Source organism: Choloepus didactylus, chromosome 4, assembly GCF_015220235.1.
Source record: "Choloepus didactylus isolate mChoDid1 chromosome 4, mChoDid1.pri, whole genome shotgun sequence".
In the NCBI taxonomy this organism is placed as follows: Eukaryota; Metazoa; Chordata; class Mammalia; order Pilosa; family Megalonychidae; genus Choloepus; species Choloepus didactylus.
The window spans coordinates 133,532,672-133,553,989 of record NC_051310.1 but is presented as its reverse complement, the minus strand read 5'-3'; the positions used below and the strand labels follow the sequence as shown (position 1 = coordinate 133,553,989).

Below are 21,318 nucleotides of genomic sequence, written 5' to 3'. Positions count from 1 at the left end.
CCTCTCTCCTTTTTGAACTGAGGGATCATCTAGGTTGGTTACCTGATTCCTTGCTACTTGGTGATGGAGCAAAGATGTTGCTTAAAAATATGCTTCTCAAATCAGCATTAATCAGTAATACACACAAAAATCCTAATTATGTGCACCCAAAGGAATATGATATTAATGCTAAATATGGCCACAGGCCAGTCTGGGAGGAAAGCTGAAAATTACATATCACCTTTATATTTTAAACATAAAGATCGTTTCTTGAACACAAAGTAGGAATAATAATGTTACACACCTACATGGTCCTTTATATTCAAGACACTTCAATGTACTTTACCAATTATTCTTCATATCCACAGGGCTCACATTTCTTGGGAAAAGGAAGTCATAGTGATAAAAACCCCCAGTCACCAATGGTCGGCCTTTTCAAAGGCAAGTTAAATGGAGTGGAGGAGGAGGGGGAGGAGTTGCTCCACTTCCCACAGCTGCTTCTGGCCCCGTGGGCCGCTGCGGCCCCCATCTCTCTGTTATCCTCTTCCCACATGATTGTGTCACTTGGAGATCAGGATGAAATAATGAAAGTGGCCATAGTGATCTGCATGGACAGCAGAGACCAAGAGCCACTTGTAGAAGTATCATGGCTTTAAGCAGATTTTAAAAACAAATGAAAACTCTTGAAGACACAGGGCTAAAAGAGAGTGAGAATTGGTTTACTGGCAGAAGATCAAGCTGTGAAATCTGAGTCTGTTATTTCCTGTCTGTGTGGCCTTAGAAAAGTCTGTGTGTGTGTGTTTGTGTGTGTGTGTGTGTGTGTGTGTGTGTGTGTGTGTGTGTGTGTCTGCCTGCCTGTCTGTCTGTCTCTGTCTCTCTCTCTCTCTCTGTCTCCCATTTCCAAAATACGGCCTGGAACCCTGATTGAAGATTACAGAAATCTGCATCTTGGTGCTGCTTGGATCTGGGCTGGCCAAGCTCTTCCAAAGAGCCCTTGGCCAGGAGTTGGGGAAAACGCAGCTCCCATTGTGAGGAAGAAGGAATTCCACTGGCTCCTCCCACCAAAATCCTGTTCCTTAGCCAGGAATCCCAGGTTGACAGGACATACGGGGCACTTCCACATTGCTCCCTGCCTCCTTGAACTGTATCTGCCTTCACACCTCCTTGTCCTTCAGCCACATCCACCTGGTTTTAGTTCCTCTATATCTCATGCTTGGTAGCTGGCTACTGTTCCCTCTGCTAGGAAACATTGTGTGTTCCCCAACCCTGCCCGCTACTGTTGCTCACATTAGAAAACTCTGGTGCCTAATCGCCAAGCTAGGGTTATACACCCCTGATGTGTCAGTTAGCCCTCTGTGCTTACCTCCATTGAGAAAATGAGCATGCTGTGCTGCAGTTGTTTTCTTCTTTCTCTGCCTCCCCCTCTGGACTTGAGGGCTGTGTGGCCAGGACTCAACACAGTGCCTGGCACATGGTAGTTATTCAGTAAATGTTCACCAAATGAATTGTGTTCTTGATGCAGGCAGCCTACCTAATTTGGTGATAATGACAGGATCAGATCTTTCTGTTATTTAGAGACAAATTGATGGAATTAACATTCTGTGCACAGATATGCCATATGATTTAGAAGTGGATTCTAAATCAGCCAGAGCTGGTAGACACCTCAGCTCTGGATATTGACAGAAAGAGAGCAAATCTAAGCTGAAAAGGAATTTAGCAATCATTAATTCATCCCCTTCCTTTTACAGATGAGTAAACTGAGATGCAGAGTTTAAATATCTTCATAAAGGTCATTCGCAGTGCAGGGGGAATTTTTGACCCAGAACCCAATGCTCCTTCTACTCTTCTGCACTCTGTGATAGAAATAAGCACGTACACTCACTCAGTAAGTAGTTGCTGTGCACCCACTGTGAGTACAGCAGGGTGCACAACTTTATGGACACTGAAAGCCGTGGGCCTTGCCTTCAAAGGCTTTTCCTTCTATTTGGAGAGGCAAGGCATGCACACAACTAGAGAAAAGCAGTGCAGCAACTCCAGAGGGGTCCCAAGGTCTCAGTAAGGGCTGAAGTGCTGCAGACAGGAGTCTGTGTGAGGAAGAGTAAAGGGGTAGACATAGTGGAGCAGAAGGAGAGTGACCATAACCTATAGGAGTATAGGGCTGAATATGCAATGATGGTGGAGAAGGGAGTAAGGCTCTGAGTTGAGAAAATGTAAGGTGTTATTCTGTGGTTAATTTGAGGTGATGAAACAGCTCAAATAGTGCTTTGGCAATTGGTGGAGTAGTTAGATATATTGAGAGAGATAGTTGGAGTTGGAGTTGGAGCTGGAGTTGGAGATGGAGATGGAGTCGGAGATGGAGGCAGGGAGAGGAGTCAAGGCAGAGATAGGGATCAGGATGGGGATGAAAATATGCGTAAGGATAAAGATGGAGGCAGGATGGGAGTGAGACAGAAAAAGGAATAGAAATGGAGATGGGGTGGAGACGGGTAGAAATGGAGGGAGGGATAAGCATGGTGGCAGCCTGGGGATAGATGGTTATTTATTCGACAGCCCTGGAGGCACTGTTCAGTCAATAGCAGAGATACTTCTTTTGCCTTTATAAAAGGAGTAGTTAATATTGACTGAGTACTTCTTAGGTGCCAGGCATTGTTCTAAGTCTTTTAAATATATTTTTATTTAATTGTCACAACAGTCATACGAGCCAGATTGCCTTTAGTAACCCAGTCTTAGAGATGAGTAAACGAAGGCATGGAGAATTTAATTAATTTGCCTATGTTCACACAGCCCCAAGTGGTAGGATTTGCACCTAGTCCACCTGGCTTCAGAGTCTCCACTCTGAAGTCTTCACCACTCTGCTGTACTGCTTTCGCCAAGAAAATATCACTTTTACCTCAAACTCGCACACATTATTTCACACTCCAACTACCAGGAAGGATTCACCAAGTGCATGAGGACATGGAGTTTAGAATTGTTTCAGTCTCTCCTATGTCCTATATGGGAAATACCTTCTTCTATGGTCACCACACGTATTGACAAGATGTCCATGATGGATGCACCACACACAGTAAGTCTGGAGGCTTAAAGCTATTACTTTGCAGATGTGACCCCTGCTCCTCTGACAGTGGATATATTTCGGACTAATTACTTTGAATGCACTTGGCTCTTTTTGATATATAAAGTATTCAGGGCCGGCATTTTTCCAGACTTTGGAAGCTGTGACAGATAGAGGAAAATATGTCTTTTTTGGGCAGTGCAGCCTCTCAGTGCCTCCAGCAAAGCTTCTAATGTGGGTTTGAAAGACGAAGGGTTGAAGCTTAGCTATGGGGTACAATCATGTAACTGCTAAGCCAAAGTATGTGACATGGTAGAGCAGAGCTTCTCAGACTTTTCGGGGCTTGCTAATCACCTGGGAATCTTCTGATTAGTAGGTCTAAGGTGGGGCCTGAGATTCTGCATTTCTAACAGACTCCCAGGGGATGCTGACATTGCAGGTCTGTGGACTGCACTTTGAGTAGAGAGGTTGTAAAGCATGTCTTTGAGGACAGCCAGTTAATGTCCATCTTCCTGGACTAGTGACCCTCATCCCTGGGTGCTTCTAAGGAGCTTTTCAAAAATAACTATGCCTGGTCACACCCCAGCCTTTATGTTTTATTTGCTGTCCAGTGGTAAAAATAATTCAAAGATCACTATATTTTCATCATTCTTTATTCTCCTACTTAATATTCACTCCTTCAAATATCATAGACTTCTTAAAAATTCATCAATTTTTGGCATATTGCGGGCACTCAATACATGGTTAATAAATGAGTGAAAATGACATAGAGGAGACAAGTGCATACACATTTGCACAGTCAGCATTGAGTCATCATGTGTTAGCATTATCCATATTCATTTAAGTAAAATTGTTTAATTCTGATGAAATTGGACTACCTCAGCCATACATTTTGACCAAATTAATGCTATCTTTCTGCTCACGTACAATCAGGCCTTTTCGTAGTAAAATAGTTTATATGAGTGGGTCATGGAAACAATTGAAATGGATTGTTGGGCCTGTTCTGCTCCCACCAACTGTAGGCCTGGAGGCCTGATTTAGTCTCAGAGGACCAAGTGAAGCTTCCTAACATTAGGACAGGGGCTACAGGTGGCATATTGGATACTTCTCAGGGATACAGCATGCTGAGGTGTATGTCTCTAGAAGAGCAAACACCTTTATTTCCAAGACAAGAAAAGAACATCACTCTGTTGAAGATGCTGATATCAGCCTGTCCACACTGAGGTAAGCATGTAGGTACTGGGATTGTATTCACAAATTGATTATGTTCCAATCTATTTCCTGACTGACAGCTTTGATAATCCACAGAAAAGGGAGTAAAGGAAACTTGGCCAAATTATGTGATGCTCTAGCCCCTTATTGGAAACATCTTTAAGAAATCAGTCAAGTTATAGATAATGAACTTTTTCTCTTTCCCCTTCATCTTCTTCCTCTTCTCATCTTTTCTGTTATCACTGCTGTTATCAGTGACAGTAACAACTGTCAACTCAAGAGAGCACTTCTCCATCTCTGTAGACACCAGGATAATCATATGCTGCCATGAGTGTTTTATAAAACATCCAGGACACAATAAAACCCTCCATGATTGCTCCTTGTCCAGCCCACTCCCCAGCCTTGTCTCCCAGTCTTCTCTTCACATAGACTGACATCCTGAGGGACTGGCTCCAAGGTTCCGGCAGAATGGGGTGGGATGTGTGCTAAGCACGAGAAGGAGGATCTCCAAGGTCATGATGACGACCTAGGCGTGAGAACTACTGAACGCACTTCGCAGTACTTCCGTTTTCAAACAACGAAAAGACACTTCTGAAGAAGGAACACTGCTGGAATCATTTAGGGGAAAGAGAAAAATCTCCTGATGGCATTTTCAGGACTTTTAGAGTGGAAAAGAAGAAAATCAAATTGCTACAGCTAAGCTGGAAATGTGCTATGGGCAGTGTGCTTCTGAAGCACTAGATTTCACACTAAGCCCCAAGACCTGAAGATATACTGATCCATATTCATACTTAGGACCACGTATTTGCTTTGTCAGGATGTGATTACAAAAGCAGCTGGGGAGTTAAACTTCAGGATAAGAGTGAAAGGAAATGACTGCTTCTGTGCATGGGACTGGATTTACGTATTCGCTAGGCAAATGTGTCCCCTTTGGCAGAATATGTCACTACCTGAAAAATGTCTCATCATCGCTATCTTCTCTGAGAGAAAGCTGTGGTAAACAAATTTCATGAAAGAACAGGATTTTCAGAAACTAAAAAAAAAAAAAAAAAAAAAAAAGTTGGCATTTACGTTTCATCCCTACTGTAGCTGTGACCAAAAATAATCAAGCAGAACTGTGGTTAATTGTGTGGCAACCTGCACCCTCCAAATTCCACTAAATCCCCAGATGACAGTTTTTTCTCATCACTGCTGACTCAATGGTAGGTACAATTTTAGCTTACTTTGGGTCTTCCAAAGACAAAGCAATGTAGTTTGGCTATGTATCTAAATGTTGTAATTACAATTTTCCTATGAGAGTAATATTTTGGATATAAACTGTATTTTACAATATAGTGGATTTTAACTACCAAGATATACACCTTTCTAAGTAGGCCTTCTTAAAACAATTTAATAGTATGTCAACAACTACCAATTGTGTACATAAAAACAGAATTATGCTGTTTGTTTTCATACAGTGAGCTAGTTCTGCTGGAGTTTGTCAAGTGCTATTGAAGCTCTCTTTAGACTAACAGGATTGCATAATTGGGATTGTGTTCATTGTTGGTCTTTATTCTTTGGGCTGACAGATGAAATGCCTGCTAAGTTACAGAGGGTACATTCAGTAGTATTGAGTATTTTTGTATGTGTGCAAATGTGCATGTTCATATACATTTCCATATTTAATACAGACACATTGATATTTTAGTGACAAAGCACATACATAAAGAGGAGAAAAATAGGAACACATTTATTCTTAAATCAGCTTGGTTCATTGAAGATGAGACTAAATTCACACATTTTGATTCTTTCAAGTTCTACTGAATGGAGTTTTCCTAGATCAGAAGTCACACTGAGCATGACAAATTGTGGGCAAAGGAAATCAGCAGTGACAGCCCTCACTGAGGCAAATTATGCAGTGGATCCAAATAGCCTGAATTGTTCTACAGAACGTAAGATGGCAGTAGCTTGTTATGTATCACTGCTCAGAAGTAGAACCGTGGAATACTTCCTAAAATTGAAACAGAGACCTAATATTCCATCCTAACAGAAGGTCAAAGGGATGGTGGCTGAACTATCCCTTTCCACACACTAACTTACTCATCTTCTGGAAAACTGAGGGGATAAGAAACCCAACAGAAAAACAAAACAAGGAAAAAAATATTAGTAATAAGAATATAAGCTTCCTTAACAATACAAAATATATATTGTGTGATATACACCCACCTATATATTTAGATATGAATATATATGCATATGTGCATGTGTATGTATATATATATATCTTTTATGCCCCTATTTTAACATGTCAATATAATACTGATGATACACAATACACATAAAATGATACACAATACACATAAACACATAAAATATATCCGCATGTATATCTACATATGCATATGTATGTGTTATGTATATATCCTTTCTTTCTAAGGGCCTATTTAAACATATCTTTCTAATACTGAAGTCATAACCATGAAGAACCCATTTAGTAACATGTATAAAATGTTAACTCCTGTGTAACTATTTAAGGAAGAGAGAGGCTGTGCAAGGGCTTAGGTATAAAGAATTGGATACAAGACTTTTGTGTCATTTAAACAGAAGCATTGAGCTAGATAGACAGATGGAAGAGACACAACTCAGAGATGTATCTGTGGGGCAAACTGTACTAAAAATAAATGCTTGACACAGATGTCACTGAGTCACTTAAAGTTGAACTGCACAAGCCATTGGAACATTATCAGCTGACAGGAAAACAACTATCCAACACCAATCAAAGTGGCCTGGACAGGAAAGGGCTTCCCTCAGAGACCTTCTTCCTAAAAATAGAAAGAAAGAAAGAAAAAAAAAGGGTGGCATCAGCCACAAATCATCAAAAGAAAGAGTGACAACTCTTTCTTGTGCAAATGCCTGCAGTACCAACAGATGGCACTTCACCTTCATAGGAGAAGCCAAATACCTACAACTTTTCAAAGATATGGCTACAAAATAGTTCCTGGAGACAGTTTCCAGAGTGAAAGGGTGAGGCCTAAAAGTGTACTCTCTAGATTTGCTTTCCAACCAGCTCTAAATCTTGGCTGAAGAAACGTTAATATGAAAAAGCATAGGCTACACTGAAAGTATTTCTTATGAACGTAGCTGCTTACCAATGTGAGGCATGAAAAAGGTTGGAAGCAGTTTTATTGTTCCCTGGTGCCCTCTTATCAATCAACACATTTGCCAAGCACTTGTGATATGCCAGTAATGTGATAATCACATACAGGCACCATCACATTATATCCTCCCAGCAATCGTGGGGGAAAGGTTGTAGAATTGAGTTAACTGGCTTGCCCAAGGTTTCACTGCCACTTGGGAGCAGGATTCCAGAGTAGACCCAGGTTTGTCTTGCTCTAAAGACCTAGCCCATAACTGTGAAGCTATACCACCTCATCCAACATGTGTGTACACCAGTCCATAGATGAAGAAGTCATCATCGCCTGGGAAGGGACATGTGATGCAGAAAGAATGGTAACATCTCTGTCGAAGAAACCACCGTGCTACACAGGAACTCAGAACTGAGTCACTTTTGCTTAAACCGCATTTGAAAATATGCTGCCTAGCACATGAGATGCTCAGTATAAATACCTGATATATGTCAAAAGTTGTTATACAGCAGGAGCACCATGGCTTAATAATTGTCTTGTTTTACAGTTAGAAGAGTAGGCAGAATGACTACAACAAAGAAAGTGACAAAAAGATGTTGAGGGCATGGCCAATATAAAGCTAAGCAATTAATTGTGAATTTCTGTCATTAGATCAAGGTTCAATGCCTTTATATAGTGGTTTGCTGCACAAGAAGTTTCATTTCAAAAGTCACATTTCTTAACTCATTTTATCTTAACAACAATGGAAGACAAATGATACAGTTATTTTAGTCACCACTATACAGATTAGGAAAATGAGGCTCAAGGGGATTAAGTAATTCACCAAAACTGCAAAGTTAGCATCACACTGACCTGAGATATAAGTCTAAGGTGGTATTTCTCTTTCTATGATCTGAGCAAATCATACTGCTCACTTGAGAACAGGAATATGACATTCAAATTTACTGACATGTTATAAGAAGGAATTGTAAAATAATTTGGAAGTTAATACTAATCATAGTGTTCCTTGATTCATTAGAAGAGTCAATGTTTGCACCTATTCTTTGTTTACTGCTTGCTAGTGATTGCCTCTGTTTTCTTGATTCTGGTCTTATTAATAATTTCCAGACAAAGTTATACTTTAATGACATGGTGCGGGGAGAAAGACCCATTTTCATTTTCCTTTACTGTAACCTACATTTATCCATTAATTCATTTAAAAAATTACTAAGCTTCATTAGCAGAGACAGAAAGATGAAATAAACTCAAATCCTGTCATCAAAGAGCTTCTACCAGTGGAAATTAGTCTTTCTGAGTCTTAATCCTTTCATAACTTACCTGCTTGAGGCCTTTAAAGTAGAGTTGGGCTGCACTTGCATTGTGAATCTTGACACAGAAGGTATGTTCTAGGATTAGGCATCCACCCAGGATCCCCCCATTCCCTGCCCTATCTTCAATCTTCATTTATTCTCAGTGGATCTTCATCTGCTAAGTCAGACCTCTTGATTCTAGACTATATCTAATAATCTGTCCACTATTGGATTTGATACTCTTTCAGATATTCAGCTCAGCAGTTGGGCATGTTTTATGTCATACGCACTTCCTGATATAATTTTGACAATAGCATTTCACATTGTTTCATTTTAGGACACCTTATCTTGCCATCATGAAGAGTTTCAGAGTGCTGATTTGTCTCCACGTAAAAGGTCTTCTTGTCCGTCCTTATGACACTACTTCTTTCTTAGGAATTTCCACATTAATATTTGTTGAATTTATAGATAGCTACAATCTGAGCTATGATATACCACAAGCCTTCTATAGCAAAAAATAAAGCTATTCTTCACAATCAGTACCTGCAGGAAATGTGAGCTATTGACAGATGAATGAATAGTGTCCAAAACCTTGTGCCTTTTCGATCTAGAAAATCATATGTTGACATTTTAATAGCCTATCTATTAATCAGTGCCATTATTCTATGTGCTGCTCCCTTTGAAGATGTAAATGCTTTGTTAAACTAATACCTAAAGAATTACTATCTCAAGCACACAACCAAACATTATCTAATAAATCCATATGCATTTGTCTAGTACTGGTCTAGTTGACATGGAGTATACAGTGGAAATAAAGTAACATCTCATTTTTTAGGCACTTATATACTTATAAAAGACTTGCACTCAAGAAACAATTAGAAAACGTATTGACAAGGAATAAACTGACTGATTATGTGCTTTATACAATGTATTGTAGGAAACCACACAAAGGAAAGATTGATAATAAAAGCTTCATGGAAATCAGGGCTTGAATTGAGTTTGTTCTCTTGCCCTTCCCTGCAGATCAGTCACCAAGACTTGGGGACCCTTTCTTTGTGATCTCTTTTGTATCCATCGCTTCCTTCTTTTACCCATAGTTACTACCTCAGTTCACATATTTGAGCTCCTAATAGAACACTTGAGTGTGTATTGAGCTGGGACAAATCCCTGGAACCTTGGAGTCACAAGAGTAGTATTTGAGTTCTGGTTTAACCAAGAAAGGTAGGAAATGTTCTGAGTCTCAGTTTCCCTGCTTGTTGTATTAAATAAGATAGATGTGAAAACTCTTCATAAAAAGTGAAGTTCTATAGAAATATGTGAGATTATTATTCTTATCCCCCAAAATGCACTGTGTGCCTGCCCCATCTTCTCCGCTCTTCAATCAATAATGCACACCAAAAAAGCAATCATCCTAAAATATTTCCTTCATGATGTACTTCTTGCTGAGGAAGTGTTTATAACTCTCCATGATTAGGTCCCAGCCTCCCTATTGAGAATTTTCTACCTCTCCTGTCCTATGTGAAGCTTTCCTTCTGCCAGGCTGTAAAGTCCCTCCCTACAGCTTTATAGCCATGGGGTCTTTCCCCTGCCTCAGCCTACCTTGCTGAGGTATTGGCTTGCCTGAATTTAGGAGCACTTCCCTACTTTCTTAAGTTGGCAGTGATCTCATCCCATTCTTATTATATATAAACTTATTTCGTGATTTTTTTTTGCCAGACATTATATACTACCCTACCTTCACTCAGGAAGTATAATCCTGGTGATAAGGGAGTATTTCTTATGCTTGGAATTCTCTGCTTATTTCATACAGTGCTTTGTGCATGAGCACTTCTCAACTGATACTGGGTGAATGAATGCTTCTACAATACAGAAAAATGATAGAGAGAAAAATATAAATCCATTGTGTTCACCAGATATGCCCAACTGCATTTTCTGTGATTTTCACAAGGGAGTAGTATGTTAAGGGTTAAGAAACGTTATACTAACAGCTGCAGCTGTTTGTGGAGGAGCTCAAGGACATTATAAGATTAGCAGGAATAGGACTTTGAAGTCCATGCTAGTCTCCGGAATTCCCCAGATCCCCACTCCACTGCTTTCCTCCTTCCCTCCCTTCTTCAAAATCCCCACCCCTTTCCACTCTCCAGGGAGTGTTATGTAGCAAAATGCAACTGTGGATTATGTAGCTAGATAATGTTGAGGACTTTTTAATCTTATATAAACTGATGTCCTTGCTGGGCATTCTTTGGTCCACCTCAAGGGTAGACTGGGGTCCTGTGGTATTCAACATCACCCCGCAAGACTTAAAGACAATGTGTTGCTGTGTCCAGCATGTCTTAAAAGAAAGCAAGACCCAAAGGAAGATTCAAGGTCTGGCTTGGTGCTATAATTGGCTCATCAGTGTATCAACTATTTAAGGATATGATCGTTTTTGTCTCTGCTTTGACTCAGCTTTGAATGCACACCATCATGTCGCTGCCCATTAGTAAAGTGGTATTAATTTTGAGGGGTTCTCCTTCCAGCTGCAGTAAAGCTACGTTTAAATCAAATCATCATTCAGTGGCAGCGACAAAGATGATTTAAATATTGAAACATACAGAGGCCTAGTACTGCTTGTACACAGAGTTTGTAGTGCCAAGAACTCAAGTACACTTACTCTCCTTGGCTAGGAAAGAATATGATAAAGATACTTCTGCCTCCTTAGCAGATAAACATGCCTGTACACCTGGCAAGGTATAATTGAGGGAAGATCAGTTTACAAGGAAAATGGAAGATAATGAGAAATTTTCTTAAATCAAGGCTGAATCACGCTTTTCATTGAAAGACTTCAAATAGAACTATAACCCGAAGCTATCTACATGTAAGCATGCTTAACGTGCAACAAAATATGCACATTAAAAGAAACTTGACTCCGCAGGAAGAACAGACTCTTCGAATTCGCAATGAAAATTAAAATCACAGAAAGCAGACAAAATCAACTGCTGGTACTCATTCCCTAGTATACCCAAAGCCTTCTCCAAACCAGGAAAAATGCAAACTCCTTCACAGCAAGTCCTGTAGAGGATGGAACTGATACCACTAGTGTGTCCTTTATATTTGTTGCATGTGTATGATGGATTTGCCTATACAGAGTCTAATGTTTCTCCAGGAGCCACTTAGAGACCCAACACCTCTGCATTTCTCCCAGTCACTCATCCAAAAGCAATATTTATCTTTTTTATTCAAGTAAGTGTTCTTAAAATAATTATTTAGTATGCATTCCTAATAATTTATTTATCTTATCCACCCAACATTATGAGTTTCTTGGTAAAAAGCATACCTTCTATTTCTCTTATATGTTGCATAGCAAGCAGCCACACTTACAGCATGCATGTACAAAGAAGTCATGCTTGTCAAATCCATGAAAAAATTAATAAAGAATTAATCAAAGATTAAAGGCCCTGCCATCATCCATTCCAGAATCAATATAATGCTTCATTAATGCATTCAACAAATATTTAATGAGACTTTCATTGTTCCAGGCTCTGGAACTCTGCTAGACTCTGAGAATTCAGTGGTGAGCAAAATAGGATTTTAATCCTGCCCTTGGGGATTTATAGTGATAAGGAATCCTACCTTCCATGTTAACATAGTTGTAAATCTTCTAACAAGGTCCCATAAAATTAGTGTTGTCTTCATCTAAGATGAAGAAGAGAGAAGGGGTGATGTTAATTTTTCCACCCCAAATCAGAAGGTTCTTCTTCTTTCAGTTTAATTCAGTGGTGCTAGATTACCATTTTCACTACTGAGCAAGCAGTTTTGTAGTTTTATGATGGATCATAACCTTTCTCTTAGTACCTTTCATGACTCTTTATTGAGGATGGTGGAAGGACTGGGCTTGGAGGGTTTTCACATCACCTTCAATTCAATTGATCTCAATGTGGCTGCACATTCAAATTACCTGGGGTACTTTTAAATACAGTAAAGATGCCTGGGACTTATCCACAAAGATTCTGATGAACTGGCCCAGGTTGGTGCTTGGGTATCCATATTTGTTCTTTTAACTTCCCAGATTCCCTGGATTCTAATGTGAAGCCAGAGTTAAGAACTACATTATAATTTCTGCCACTCTATAATTATATTTTTAAATCTTTCTGCAAAAAACAAAACAAAAAAAACAAAACAAAAAAAAAACACCAGGGACCTAACAGGGAATAACATGTGCATGTGTCTTGTTGCTATAAATACTTACAAACACTTTAAGATTGTAAGAATTCCAAGAAAATTTCATGGAACAGTATCTACTCTTTTAAGTGAAAATGCACCTTATTTTAAATATTGCGATTATATTTAGGTTCCTTCCAAGAAGATGAAAAAGGTCATTTTTAATATTTAGAAAAATGTAGTGGAGTTTTGGTTCTGAAATTAAAAAAAAAAAAAAATCCCCACAAATAATTAATGTGCCTCAGCCTTTCCATCTGTAAACTGACAATAACCTACTCAACAGTAATAATTTGTGTTAAAAGAAAAGGTTCAATTACATTAAACATATTCTGTTTAGGAAGCATAGGAGAGTATCATTCATTTTTAGATAACTCTTGATTAAAAATACTTTAAATGTTTAGAGTTATTCTTAATGAAATGTAAACTGCTAGATATTTTCTTAGTATTGTCAGAGTTTTTTTAAACTCTGGAAGCATTCAGTGAAGAGTCAGGAACAATTTAAGGAAGTGCACTATTTGGTATTAATTGAGAATTAGTAGCCAACAGAAATAGGAAAAACAAACAAGAAGTATAAAAGGTGAAAAAGAGGAGGCTGCAATGTCATTACCTGCACATGATATAATTGTGTGCACAAAAATCTCAAGAAAGACATCAAATCAGAAATTTTAGAAACCCTGAAAGAATTCAGCTATGTGGCTCACACATATAACACTGGAAAATACAATAGAAGAAAAGATACTCTTTAAAACAGCATTGAAAAAATTAGTTATGGATAAATGTAACATAAAATCTGCATGATTTATCTGAGGAAAACTTTAAAGCTTTACTGAGGAATAAAAAGGGCCTACCTTATCCTGAACAGGTGGTCTCAGCATTGTAAAGATGTCAGTTTTCAAATTAATAAATTTGATGGAATCCTAATTAAGATGTCAAGGGAATATTTTCAGTTAGAAAGATAGATTCTAAAGTTCTCGTGGAAAGATGAGCACATAGGAATAGCCAGAAAATTAAAAAAAAAATAGAAGTAGTAACTGAATTATAACCCAATGGCTATAAAAATGTATATTTCTATGTTAGAACAGTCTGGTACTAACACATTATATACAAATGAATCAATAAAATGTGATTGAGTCCAGTAATAGATCCTAATTTATCTAGAAAATTTAGTATATTGTAAATGTAATATTAAAATCAATGGAGAAGCAGGAATTGTTCAGTAAATGGTATTGGGAAAGCTAGCCAACAACCTGGAAAAAAAATAAAGCTATATATATTACCAAATACAAATGGATCCATGAGTCAAATGTTGAAACAAAAAATGAGAGTTCTAGAAGAATATGGGATCATAATTCTTGCATTGTTTTTTGCTTTCAGTTTTTACAAACTTGTGGGGAAGGTAGTTCTAAACAAGAAAATGATGATTTATAAATTTGATTACAACAAGTTTAAAGTGTTTGCTAGGCAAAAATATCAAAAAACAAATTTATAAGATGTTTGCAACTCACAAAAAATGGCTGATTTCTTTTATATATACAAAGTTCTTAAAAAGAAAGGGCAAAGACCATGAATAAGGAGGTCACAGAAAGATGCTTAACCTCACAATTAAAATACGTAAATTAAAATAACTATAAAATTTTACTTAGAAAATTTTTATTATACATGTTGACAAGAGTGTGTGTAAATAAACGCTCTCATTTTAATTTTATGCCCTGTCTTTGAAGGGCAATTTAGTGATACATATTAAATTTTTAATTGCACATGCTCTGTGACCCAGAAGTCACCTTTTTAAGGAATTTATAAAATAAGCAATTATGCATGTACTTAAATATATACTCACAGGACAAATAACAATGATAATTATAACTAACACTTATCAAGCACTCATTATGGACCAAGCATTATTCTAAGTGATTTACATATATTCCTTTATTTCATACACACGAGCACTATAAGCTATTGTATCTGTTGGGAGTGTTTTTAGCTTCAAGTAACCAAATATCCACTAAAATGTGGCTTAGACAATTCAGATGTGTTATCTCATAATAAAAATAGTTAGAAGTAGGTAAACCCAGGTACGTATCTGGCATACAGCAGCTCAGTAAAGTCTGGGCTCTCTTTGGTGCCTCATATTTCTTTTGGGCTTCCCTCATGGTGGCCTCAGCTCTATTCATCAAAATCTTACAAAAAGTCATACACTAGCACCAGAAGCAGGCAGAGAGCCATTTCCTTCTTAGTCCATCTCTCTTTTTTTTTTTTTTTTTATCATCATTTTATTGAGATATATTCACATACCAGGCAGTCATAGAAAACAAATCGTACTTTCGATTGTTTACAGTACTATTACATAGTTGTACATTCATCACCTAAATCAATCCCTGACACCTTCATTAGCACACACACAAAAATAACAAGAATAATAATTAGAGTGAAAAAGAGCAATTGAAGTAAAAAAGGACACTGGGTACCTTTGTCTGTTTGTTTCCTTTCCCTATTTTTCTACTCATCCATCCATAAACTAGACAAAGTGGAGTGTGGTCCTTATGGCTTTCCCAATCCCATTGTCACCCCTCATAAGCTACATTTTTATACAACTGTCTTTGAGATTCATGGGTTCTGGGTTGTAGTTTGATAGTTTCAAGTATCCACCACCAGCTACCCCAATTCTTTAGAACCTAAAAAGGTTGTCTAAAGTGTGCGTAAGAGTGCCCACCAGAGTGACCTCTCGGCTTGTTTTGGAATCTCTCTGCCACTGAAGCTTATTTCATTTCCTTTCACATCCCCCTTTTGGTCAAGAAGATGTTCTCCGTCCCACGATGCAGGGTCTACACTCCTCCCTGGGAGTCATATTCTACGTTGCCAGGGAGATTCACTCCCCTGGGTGTCTGATCCCACGTAGAGGGGAGGGCAGTGATTTCACCTTTCAAGTTGGCTTAGCCAGAGAGAGAGGGCCACATCTGAGCAACAAAGAGGCATTCAGGAGGAGACTCTTAGGCACACATATAGGGAGGCCTAGCCTCTCCTTTGCAGCAACCGTCTTCCCAAGGGTAAAATTTAGGGTAGAGGGCTCAACCCATCAAACAACCAGTCCCCTATGTCTGTGGTCATGTTAGCAACCATGGAGGTGGGGTAGGCGAATAGCCCTGCATTCTCCACAGGCTCCTCAAGGGGGCACTACATCTTTTTTTTTTTTTTTTTTTTAATTTCCCTTCTTTTTTAAATCAACTGTATGAAAAAAAAAGTTAAAAAGAAAACAAACATACAATAAAAGAACATTTCAAAGAGACCATAACAAGGGAGTAAGAAAAAGACAACTAACCTAAGATAACTGCTTAACTTCCAACATGTTCCTACTTTACCCCAAGAAAGTTACATAATATAGCAACATTACTGTGAACTTGTTCCTACTATATCCATCAGAAATTAACAGACCATAGTCATTTCTGGGCATCCCTAGAACGTTAAATAGCTTATCTGTTCTTCTTGGATTATTGTTCCCCCTTCCTTAATTGCTCTCTACTGCTAGTTCCCCTACATTCTACATTATAAACCATTTGTTTTACATTTTTCAAAGTTCACATTAGTGGTAGCATATAATATTTCTCTTTTTGTGCCTGGCTTATTTCACTCAGCATTATGTCTTCAAGGTTCATCCATGTTGTCATATGTTTCACGAGATCGTTCCTTCTTACTGCCGCGTAGTATTCCATCGTGTGTATATACCACATTTTATTTATCCACTCATCTGTTGAAAGACATTTGGGTTGTTTCCATCTCTTGCCAATTGTGAATAATGCTGCTATGAACATTGGCGTGCAGATATCTGTTCGTGTCACTGCTTTCCGATCTTCCGGGTATATACCGAGAAGTGCAATCGCTGGATCGAATGGTAGCTCTATATCTAGTTTTCTAAGGAACTGCCAGACTGACTTCCAGAGTGGCTGAACCATTATACAGTCCCACCAACAATGAATAAGAGTTCCAATTTCTCCACATCCCCTCCAGCATTTGTAGTTTCCTGTTTGTTTAATGGCAGCCATTCTAACCGGTGTTAGATGGTATCTCATTGTGGTTTTAATTTGCATCTCTCTAATAGCTAGTGAAGCTGAACATTTTTTCATGTGTTTCTTGGCCATTTGTATTTCCTCTTCAGAGAACTCTCTTTTCATATCTTTTGCCCATTTTATAATTGGGCTGTCTGTACTATTGTCATTGAGTTGTAGGATTTCTTTGTATATGCAAGATATCAGTCTTTTGTCAGATACATGGTTTCCAAAAATTTTTCCCATTGAGTTGGCTGCCTCTTTACCTTTTTGAGAAATTCCTTTGAGGTGCAGAAACTTCTAAGCTTGAGGAGTTCCCATTTATCTATTTTCTCTTTTGTTGCTTGTGCTTTGGGTGTAAAGTCTAGGAAGTGGCCGCCTAATACAAGATCTTGAAGATGTTTTCCTACATTATCTTCTAGGAGTTTTATGGTACTTTCTTTTATATTGAGATCTTTGGTCCATTTTGAGTTAATTTTTGTGTAGGGTGTGAGGTAGGGGTCCTCTTTCATTCTTTTGGATATGGATATCCAACTCTCCCAGCCCCATTTGTTGAAAAGACCATTATGGCTCAGTTCAGTGACTTTGGGGGCCTTATCAAAGATCAGTCGGCCATAGATCTGAGGGTCTATCTCTGAATTCTCAATTCGATTCCATTGATCTATATGTCTATCTTTGTGCCAATACCATGCTGTTTTGGCAACTGTGGCTTTATAATAAGCTTCAAAGTCAGGGAGTGTAAGTCCTCCCACTTCGTTTTTCTTTTTTAGAGTGTCTTTAGCAATTCGAGGCATCTTCCCTTTCCAAATAAATTTGATAACTAGCTTTTCCAAGTCTGCAAAGTAGGTTGTTGGAATTTTGATTGGGATTGCATTGAATCTGTAGATGAGTTTGGGTAGAACTGACATCTTAATGACATTTAGCCTTCCTATCCATGAACATGGAATATTTTTCCATCTTTTAAGGTCCCCTTCTATTTCTTTTAGTAGAGTTATGTAGTTTTCTTTGTATAGGTCTTTTACATCTTTGGTTAAGTTTATTCCTAGGTACTTGATTTTTTTAGTTGCTATTGAAAATGGTATCTTTTTCTTGAGTGTCTCTTCAGTTTGTTCATTTCTAGCATATAGAAACATTACTGACTTATGTGTATTAACCTTGTATCCCGCTACTTTGCTAAATTTGTTTATTAGCTCTAGTAGCTGTATCGTCAATTTCTCAGGGTTTTCTAGATATAAGATCATATCGTCTGCAAACAATGACAGTTTTACTTCTTCTTTTCCAATTTGGATGCCTTTTATTTCTTTGTCTTGCCGGATTGCCCTGGCTAGCACTTCCAGCACAATGTTGAATAACAGTGGTGACAGCGGGCATCCTTGTCTTGTTCCTGATCTTAGAGGGAAGGCTTTCAGTCTCTCACCATTGAGTACTATGCTGGCTGTGGGTTTTTCATATATGCTCTTTATCATGTTGAGGAAGTTTCCTTCAATTCCTACCTTTTGAAGTGTTTTTATCAAAAAGGGATGTTGGATTTTGTCAAATGCTTTTTCAGCATCTATTGAGATGATCAATTGATTTTTCCCTTTTGACTTGTTAATGTGTTGTAATACATTGATTGATTTTCTTATGTTCAACCATCCTTGCATGCCTGGAATGAACCCCACTTGGTCATGGTGTATGATTTTTTTAATGTGTCTTTGGATTCGATTTGCAAGTATTTTGTTGAGGATTTTTGCATCTGTATTCATTAGGGAGATTGGCCGGTAGTTTTCCTTTTTTGTAGCATCTTTGCCTGGTTTTGGTATTAGATTGATGTTAGCTTCATAAAATGAGTTAGGTAGTGTTCCATTTTCTTCAATGTTTTGAAAGAGTTTGAGTAAGATTGGTGTCAGTTCTTTCTGGAAAGTTTGGTAGAATTCCCCTGTGAAGCCATCTGGCCCTGGGCATTTATTTTGGGGAAGATTTTTGATGACTGATTGGATCTCTTTGCTTGTGATGGGTTGGTTGAGGTCTTCTATTTCTTCTCTGGTCAGTCTAGGTTGTTCATATGTTTCCAGGAAATTGTCCATTTCTTCTACATTGTCCAGTTTGTTGCCATACAGTTGTTCATAATATCCTCTTATAATTTTTTTAATTTCTTCAGGATCTGCAGTTATGTCACCTTTTTCATTCATTATTTTGTTTATATGGGTCTTCTCTCTTTTTGATTTTGTCAGTCTAGCTAGGGGCTTGTCAATCTTGTTGATCTTCTCAAAGAACCAACTTTTGGTGATATTTATCCTCTCTATTGTTTTTTTGTTCTCTATGTCATTTATTTCTGCTCTAATCCTTGTTATTTCTTTTCTTCTACTTGGTTTAGCATTGGTTTGCTGTTCAATTTCTAGCTTCTTCAGTTGATCCATTAGTTCTTTGATTTTGGCTCTTTCTTCCTTTTTAATATATGCGTTTAGTGCTATAAATTTCCCCCTTAGCACTGCTTTTGCTGCATCCCATAGGTTTTGGTATGTTGTGTTCTCATTTTCATTCGTCTCTATATATTTAGCAATTTCTCTTGCTATTTCTTCTTTAACCCACTGATTGTTTAGGAGTGTGTTGTTTAACCTCCAGGTATTTGTGAATTTTCTAAGTCTCTGATGGTTATTGACTTCTAATTGTATTCCATTGTGGTCAGAGAATGTGCTTTGAATAATTTCAATCTTTTTAAATTTATTGAGGCTTGTTTTATGTCCCAGCATATGATCTATTCTGGAGAAAGTTCCATGAGCACTAGAAAAGTATGTGTATCCTGGTGATTTGGGATGTAATGTCCTGTATATGTCTGTTAAATCTAATTCATTTATCAGATTGTTTAGGTTTTCAATTTCCTTATTGGTCTTCTGTCTGGTTGATCTATCTATAGGAGAGAGTGATGTGTTGAAGTCTCCCACAATTATTGTGGAAACATCCATTGCTTCCTTTAGTTTTGCCAGTGTTTCTCTCATGTATTTTGTGGCACCTTGATTGGGTGCATAGACATTTACGATTGTTATTTCTTCTTGCTGAATTGCCCCTTTTATTAGTATGTAGTGGCCTTCTTTGTCTCTCAAAACATCCCTGCATTTGAAGTCTATTTTATCTGAGATTAATATTGCTACACCTGCTTTCTTTTGGCTGTAGCTTGCATGAAGTATTTTTTTCCATCCTTTCACTTTCAGTTTCTTTGTGTCCCTGTGTCTAAGATGAGTCTCTTGTATGCAACATATTGATGGTTCATTTTTTTGATCCATTCTGTGAATCTATATCTTTTAATTGGGGAGTTTAATCCATTTACATTCAACGTTATAACCGTGAAGGCATTTCTTGAATCAGCCATCTTATCCTTTGGTTTATGTTTGTCATATTTTTCCCCTCTGTCTATTAATATCCTTTATTGTACCCATACCGAATCTCTTTAGTACTGAACCTTTCTCCAAGTCTCTCTGTCCTTTCTTTGTTTCTCTGTCTGTAGGGCTCCCTTTAGTATCTCCAGTAGGGCAGGTCTCTTGTTAGCAAATTCTCTCAGCATTTGTTTGTCTGTGAAAAATTTAAGTTCTCCCTCAAATTTGAAGGAGAGCTTTGCTGGATAAAGTATTCTTGGCTGGAAATTTTTCTCACTCAGAATTTTAAATATATCGTGCCACTGCCTTCTTACCTCCATGGTGGCTGCTGAGTAGTCACTACTTAGTCTTATGCTGTTTCCTTTGTATGTGTTGAATTGCTTTTCTCTTGCTGCTTTCAGAACTTGCTCCTTCTCTTCTGTGTTTGACAGTGTGATCAGTATATGTCTCGGAGTGGGTTTATTTGGATTTATTCTATTTGTGGTTCGCTGAGCATTTATGATTTGTGTATTTATGTTGTTTAGAAGATTTGGGAAGTTTTCCCCAACAATTTCTTTGAATACTCTTCCTAGACCTTTACCCTTTTCTTCCCCTTCTGGGACACCAATGAGTCTTATATTTGGACGTTTCATATTATCTATCATATCCCTGAGGTCCATTTCGATTTTTTCAATTTTTTTCCCCATTCTTTCTTTTATGCTTTCATTTTCCATTCTGTCATCTTCCAGGTCACTGATTCATTGTTCAACTTCCTCTAGTCTTGTACTATGAGTGTCCAGAATCTTTTTAATTTGGTCAACAGTTTCTTTAATTTCCATAAGATCATCCATTTTTTTATTTAGTCTTGCAATGTCTTCTTTATGCTCTTCTAGAGTCTTCTTGATTTCCTTTATATCCCGTACTATGGTCTCATTGTTCATCTTTAGTTCTTTGAGTAGCTGCTCTAGGTGCTGTGTCTCTTCTGGTCTTTTGATTTGGGTGCTTGGGCTTGGGTTATCCATATCGTCTGGTTTTTTCATATGCTTTATAATTTTCTGTTGTTTTTGGCCTCGTGGCATTTGCTGAACT

General features: G+C 38.0%; 1 protein-coding gene and 1 pseudogene across 1 annotated transcript in view; both read left to right on the top strand.

Moving 5' to 3' along the window:
• Window positions 1-21,318, top strand: part of SEMA6D (semaphorin 6D) — a 614,253-nt gene that overhangs the window by 482,362 nt on the left and 110,573 nt on the right. The window lies entirely within an intron of this gene.
• LOC119532801 overlaps window positions 402-21,318 on the top strand; it is a 52,163-nt pseudogene continuing 31,246 nt past the window's right edge.